The sequence below is a fragment of the Trichechus manatus genome, unplaced genomic scaffold, assembly GCF_000243295.1.
Source record: "Trichechus manatus latirostris isolate Lorelei unplaced genomic scaffold, TriManLat1.0 scaffold00039, whole genome shotgun sequence".
Lineage (NCBI taxonomy): Eukaryota > Metazoa > Chordata > Mammalia > Sirenia > Trichechidae > Trichechus > Trichechus manatus.
In genome coordinates this window covers 1,966,635-1,974,439 of record NW_004443975.1, presented here as the reverse complement: position 1 = coordinate 1,974,439, position 7,805 = coordinate 1,966,635, and positions in this window count along the sequence as shown.

The following is a 7,805-nucleotide window of genomic DNA, read 5'->3' as shown; positions in this document are numbered from 1 at the left end:
TATACCTCTATGAAGTTATCTTTAGATGAGCTACGGCTGCTAACCAAAAGCTCGGCACTTTGAATCCACCACCTGCTCCTTGGGAACACTATGGGGCAGTTCTACTCTGTCCTGTAGGGCTGCTATGAGTCGGAATCAACTCGATGGCAAAGGATTTGGTTTAGAGACATTTTTGGCTGTCTCAATTGGGTGGGGTGGGCAGAGGGGAATGCTACTGGCATCTAGTGGGTAGAGGCCAAGGGTGCTACTAAGCATCCTACAATGCACAAGACAGACTCCCACAACAAAGAATTATCAAAGTGCCAAGGTTGAGAAACCCAGCTCTAGAATGATGACCAGAAATTGATTAGATTACATTCCCATTGGGCTAAGGAACAGAGAAGGGTAGAAATTTTTCACTGTATTTCTTTTTGTAAATGGTGAATTATGTACCTGTATGTGCATGTATCAGGAGTCTCTGGGTGGTGCAAATGTCAATGTGCTCAGCTGCTAACCTAAAGCTTGGTGGTTTGAATCCACCCAAAGGTACCTCTGAAGAGAGGCCTGGTGATCTACTTCAAAAAAAAAAAAAAATCAGCCACTGGATACAGCCTATGCAGCACAGTTCTACTCTGACACATACGGGCTCACCGTAAGTCAGAGTTGACTCGGCAATTGGTTTATGTACATGTATAACTTATTCAAAGATAAGTAAATAGCATCATTTTCTTTTTTAAAAAAAAGCATTGTAGAACATTCAACAAATGTCTTTAGAGTTGTAGGAAGAAAAGTCTTTGATTTTGCTTATTTATTTCGTTTTGTTTTCTTTCCTTGTGGCCCCTTGTTCTTTTGAAGAGCTCAAGGACATATATACTGATCGTTTCAACATAGACAAAGTGTTCTCAAATGGAAAGGTACTCCAAACAACAGAGTAAAATCAGAGAATGAAGTTGCAATGTACTATATCTGACCAAACAGCCTTTGATCTTAGCAAACACCAGAGAAAACTGTAACCTAAATTACTAGAAGTTACCAATGTGTAAGTCAATGTTTTCTCAGGGGCAAGGACACACATTCTTATAAAAGGTAACTGATAGCACAAAGGTACCTTTTGATTACAACTCCTGACAACATTGACTTTCTCTAAGGACCTCTAAAGATTTATCTGGAATCATTTCTTAAATCTACTGTGATTCTTCATTATTAGTGACTCCTGCTCCAGACCATCACTAAATGTTGGGGGGCAAACGAAAAACCAAACCCATTGCCATCAAGTAAATTCTGACTCATGGCAACCTCATGTGTTACAGAGTAGAACTGCTCCATAGGGTTTTCTGGGATGTAATCATTGCCAGGGCTTTCTTTTGTGGCTCTGCTGGGTGGGTTGGAACCACCAACCTTTAGGTTAGTAATCAAGTGCAAACCATTTGTGCCACCCAGGGACCTTACTAAATGTTACAGGTAAGGTGGTAAAATTGTATTTATCACTTAAATCACTTAAATCTCTACCCTCCTTCCTAATTACCACTGTTCTGGAACTGTTTTACCACAGTAATCACCCACAGAGCCTTTCTTATGCTTAAAGTCAAATTTGTTGTGCTCAAGTAGGTCTCTGCCCAGAGTATTATCCATGGCTTTCCCCGGCAAAGGCATTTCAAAAGTCTATTCTTGGCTAGACTGACAAAGGAAAAAATAATGAAAAGATGCAAGTAAACAAAATAGGAAATGCAATTGGAGACATTACAACAGATCCAATTGAGAGAAAGAAGATCATAACGGGAGCCTTCGTGGTGCAGTGGTTAAGAGCTTGGCTACTAACCAAAAACTTGGCAGTTTGAATCTACCAGCCACTCCTTGGAAACCCTATGGGCAATTCTACTCTGTCCTATATGACCGCTATGAGTCAGAATCGACTCGATGGCAACAGGCTTTGGTTTTTTTGGAACAGAATACTATGAAAAATTATACTCCAACAAATTTGAGAACAAAAGAAATGGAAAAATTTCTAGAAACCACTACCTAAACTAACACAAATAGAGGTAGAAAATCTAAATAGACCCATAACAGAAGAAGATATTGAAGATACATCAAACCTCCCCAGCCCCCACCCACCACCACCATCAAAAAAAAGCCCGGGACCAGATGGCTTCACTGGGGAATGTTACCAAACATTCAGAGAAGAGTTGACACAAATTCTACTCAAACTCTTCCAAAACAGAATAGGAAGGAATATTCCCTAATTCATTCTATGAAGCTGGCATCAACCTGATAACAAATGCAGGTAAAGACATCACAAAAAAAAAAAAAAAAAAAAATTGCAGACCAATATCCCTTGTGAATATAGACATAAAAATTTTCAACAAAATTCTAGCAAACAGAATTCAACAACATATTAAGAAAATCATAAAATATGATAGAGTGGGATTCATACCAGGAATGCAAGGGTGGTTCGACACTAGAAAGTCAAGCAATGTAAATTCACCACATTAATAAAACAAAGAAAAAGAATCACATGATCATCTCAATTGCTGCAGAAAAGACGTTTGATAAAATCCAACACATTTTTCTGATAAAAACTCTCAGCAAAATAGGAATAAAGGGGTAATTCTTCAACATAATAAAGGGCATATATGCATAACAAACAGCCAACAGTATTCTCAATGGAGAAAGACTGAGAGCTTTCTTCCTGAGAATGGGAAAAAGACAAGGATGCCCATTATTACCACTCTTATTCAATATTATACTGGAAGTCCTATCCAGAGCAATAAGGCAAGAAAGAAATGAAGGGTATCCAAACTGGAAAGGAAGAAGTAAAATTATCCTTCTTCTCAGATGACATGGTCCTATACATAGAAATTCCCAAAGATTCCACAGAAAGCTTCTGGATCTAATAGAAGAATTTAGCAATATTCAAGGTACAAGATCAGTACACAAAAATCAGTTGGATTTCTATACAGCAAGAAGGAAAAATCTGAAAAGGAAATGAAATAAAATAATTCCATTTATAATAGCACCTAAGAGAATAAAATACCTAGGAATAAACCTAACCAGGGATGTAAAAGACTTATACAATAAAAACTATAAAATATTACTACAAGAGACTAGAAGAGTCCTACATAAATGGAGAGAGATTCCATACTCATGGTTTGGAAGATTTAATACTGTGAAAACAGCAGTGTTATGCAACGTGATTTATAGATACAATGCAATCCCAACAACATTCTTTACTGAAATGGAAAAACCAATCACCAACTTTATATGGAAAGGAAAGAGGCCCCAAATAGCCAAAGCAATACTGAAGAAGAACAAAGTAGGAGGCCTCACACTCCCTGATCACAGCAACAGTAATCAAAACGGCCTAGTAATGGTTCATTGATAGACACATAGACCAGTGAAATAGAATTGAGAACTCAGAAATGAATCCATCCATCTAGGGACAACTGATTTTCGACAAGGGGTCAAAATCCACTCAATGGGAAGAAACAGTCTCTTTAACAAACGGTGCTGGAAAAATTGGATATCCACTTGCAGAAAAATGAAACAGGACCCATACTTCACATCATACACAAAAACTAACTGAAAAGGAATCAAAGACCTGAATGTTAAAGCTAAAACTGTAAAGTTCTTGGAAGAAAACATAGGGACAAAACTATGGCACCTAATTAAAAGAAAAAAAGCTTATCAAACACGACTAGAAATGTATGAACAGCTGAAGACAAACTAGATAACCGAAACCTCATAAAAATTACGGGATATCGAACCAGATAGTTGGTGTTAAACTAAACACTGCCAAAGAAAGGGGGGGGACTTTTTTTTTTTTTTTTTTAGTTCACTAGTGTAGAATATTATACAAAGAATTTAAAAGAGACAGACGTCTGTGAAAAATATAATTCCTGCCCTGAATAAATTTACAATCTGGAAAGGAAGAAAACCCACCCATGAAACACTTGCTGTTGCTGCTCCTCTGTTAGCCAATCTGCAGGCAGAGTCTACGCTCCACACTGTCCTGGAGTCTCATTCAGCTGTAACAGCTCTGGGAAAATAGTGTCAAGGTCAAGGTGGGTATTTGTTCCACTGTACTTTGCAGCACAGTGGTTGCTTGTAAATTCTTGTCCCAGGAAAATTACAAAGTATTGAAAGTATCCGTAGGAGGAAAACCCTGGTGGTGAGAGGCTGAGGGGTCTGGAAACATGTCTGACAGATAAGGATCTAAGAAACTTGAAACATTTGCCTTAGAGAAGATTTAAAGTGGGGGAGAAGTTGCAAGATATAATATTCGTAAGTAACAATTGGAAGAGCTGTTACTCTGAATTGTTCTTTGACTAGAACAAGGACCAAAGAGTGGCAGCTTTTGCCACAGTACTATAAACAAGCTTCCAAGAATAAGAGCTCCCAACAGTGATATGAATGCACCAAACCAGTTGTGGATGTTCTCAAATAATTGTAGCGAAGATTCCTGTTTTGAAGGAGAATGGACCAGTGACCACTGGGACTCCTTCCAACTCTAAGACATGACTCCTACACACGAAGATTTTAAAAGAAAATTAGGATAACTGAGCATAAAATGCAAATTGGTGATGAATTGCCAAAAAGAGAGAGAAAGAGAGGACCTTGAGCTAGGGATACACATACGCACACAAAAATGTTTGCTGAAGTAAGTGAATTTTAAGCCAACTTTTATAAGTTGTCAAGGCACTTCTGACTACAGGTTAATGATCTTTTCATGCATCATTTTAAAGTATTTTTCATTTTGCTTTACATTTCTTCTGTGGGAAATGGAGATAAGTTGATTATATCATCGACGACAAGAACTGTTTCTTTCTATTCCTAGGACATACTAGAAAAATATTTAAAGAATGGTTTACGAAGCTATGATAAGTAAAAAGAAGGAGGAAAAAAGAATACTTAGTCTGTCAATTCCAATACAGTTTTTTTTAAGAAGTGTAAAGTGAATACCATATATTTCAATATCCAGCTCAACTTGACAAAGATTTCAAAAATAAATATAGATAATATAGTTGGTTGGTTTATCAATGAGAAAAAGGGAATTTTACTTTTAGAAAATGATAGTCATAAAAGATAAGTCCTGTTACCAGCAAAGATAAGAAGCACGAGGGGAAAAAGATGGCAATAAACAGAGAAAAGAAAAAGAAGTTAGTAGAAAGTTGTGAGAAGTAGAATGTATCCAAATGGTGACTAGCAATCAGTCATTATCATGGGCAGGGAAAGAAAGAACATCTATTACAATTATACAGGTAGTCTTCGACTTATGACGGGGGTCCATTCTACAACTCTGTCAAAAGTCAGTTCTGATGTACGTAAAATACCTCATTAAAAGTTTTTTTTTCATTATGATTGTCTTTTATTACAGTATCTTTATAAATCTGGTTTTTGTCTTTGGGAGTTGGAAATACTACATATAAACTTACAGAAATTTTTTAATACATACATATAAATAAAAACATACACAAATCATAAAAATTTACTCTAATGATGACGAGTTGGACAACATTAGCATTTTTCAATTGAGATAGTAACTCCACTTGTGGGTGGTTCTGGATCAGCTGGATTATCCCTGGGCATGTGAATGGTGTTTCTAGTGAGAAAATTAGTGAGAGTTGTCTGTATGGTTCTTTTCTTTTTTTTCGTATATTTCCTGGTAGCATCTCACTGGTTCCCGAATCTGCCTATTGACTTTAGCAAAGCAGTCAGTGTTTGGATCTATGTTTTCAAGCAACTGAAACCCCTGATTTAGTTTAGAAAAAACTCCAGCTAATCCTTACACGGTAAAATATTTTGGCAACTTCTCTCTTTCCTCTTCCTCATTATTTCTTTCTTCTTCAGCATTTCTTTTCTCTTCAAAATCCATTAAGTCCTGTTCTGTCCGTTCTTCTTCTTCAGGATCTATGAGCTGTTCCACATCATCGATATCAAGCTCTAAATTCAGTGTTCTTGCCATATGGATGGTTTTTCCACTGATCTCTTCCATCATATTGTCCTGATCAAATGCTTGAAGCCTGTTCGCATAGCTCAGCAATTTTTTCCATATCCCTTGCATGTATTTTCCTTTAACTTCCTCCTAGAAAGACAAAATGTTCCAGATGCACTGATGTTCTAAGTGTGGTTCATCATAACTCAGATACATCATAAACTAGTGTCATGGATTGAATTGTGTCCCCCCAAAATATGTGTAAACTTGGCTAGGCCATGATTCCCAGTATTGTGTGGTTGTCCTCCATTTTGTGCTCTGATATAATTATCCTATGTATTGTAAATCCTAGCTTCTATGCCTGTGGTTATGATCCTATTTGGGAGTGAGCTGTCTTTTATGTTAATAAGGCAGGACACAGTCTACAGGATTAGACAGTATTTTGAGTCAATCTCTTTTGAGAGAATTGAGAATTCAGAAAAGAGAGAATTCAGTGGAGAGGAAAGGGACCTCCTACCACCAAGAAAGAAGAGCTAGGAGCAGAGTGCATCCTTTGGACCCAGGGTTCCTATACTGAGAACCTCCTAGGCCAGTGGAAGATTGATGACAAGGACCTTCCCCCAGAGCCAACAGAGAGGGAAGGACTTCCCATGGAGCTGGCACCCTGAATTCGGACTTCTAGCTTCCTAAACTGTGAAAGAATAAATTTCTACTTGTTAAAGACATCCACTTGTGGTATTTCTGTTATAGCAGCACTAGATAACTAAGATAGTCAGGGACTACCTATACCCCAATCTACGATCATTAGATGTTTGAGTAAATGGCCCCATAACTTCAGTAACTTTTCTTCTCCTTTAAATTAACTTTATATGTGAAAAGTACACTTAGATAATTTAATGATTCTCTTTACTTTCCAAAAAGATCTGCCTTTTAGAAGAATTCATTATAAGGTTCCTAGCATAATGCATTTAAAAAGCATCAATACCTAAAACTTTCTTTCCACCAAGACTAATATCTCTTGAAGTTAATAAACCGTTTTGTTCTTCCCCCAAACCAGGAAACCTGAAAAAAAAAAAGCAATATACCACCATGAACAACATAAAATTTAATGCACTCTGGAAGCCCGGAAGAAACGGGTCTTTAAAATTAACTGACATTCTGTCAAGAAATAAAGTAATGAAGAAATAAAACATGTTGGCTTTCATAAAAACAATACGTAGTTTGAGGGTTTTTGTTTCCCAATTAGTGGTGTTCAGTTTTGCAAAACCATGCACTCAATTTTTCATCTAAATCTCATTTTGACCAAAAGCAAATATTTTAGGATAGGAGAGAGAGAACTTTGTAGCAATGGATAAGTGTGTTTCTTTTTGTGAGGTGCACATTTCTTTTTCTTTTTTTTCCCCCATACAAAAATTTGTACATAACATTGTTATGTGATCCTAATTGCTCACCCTAAACTGTGACAGCACACTCCTCCTTTCCACCCCTGATTCCCCATGTCCATTCAACCAGCTCCTAACCCTCTCTGCCTTCCTATCTCACCTCCAGACAAAAGCTGCCTTTTTAGTCTCTTGTATCTACTTGAGCTAGTAAAGCACACTCCTCACTAGTATCACTTTATGTCCCACAGTCCAGTCCAAACCCTGTCTGAATAGTTGGCCTTACAGATTGTTCTCGTTCTGGGCTGATAGAGAATCCAGGAGCTATGCTTTCCGGCGTTCCTCCAGTCTCAGTCAGACCATTAAGTCTGGTCTTCTTACTAGAATTTGAGCTCTGCACCACACCTTTCTCCTGCTCCATCCGGGACTCTCTGTTGTGTTCCCTGTCAGGGCAGTCATTGGTGGTAGCTGGGCACCATCTAGTTCTTCTGGTCTCAGGCTGATGAAGTCTCTGGTTT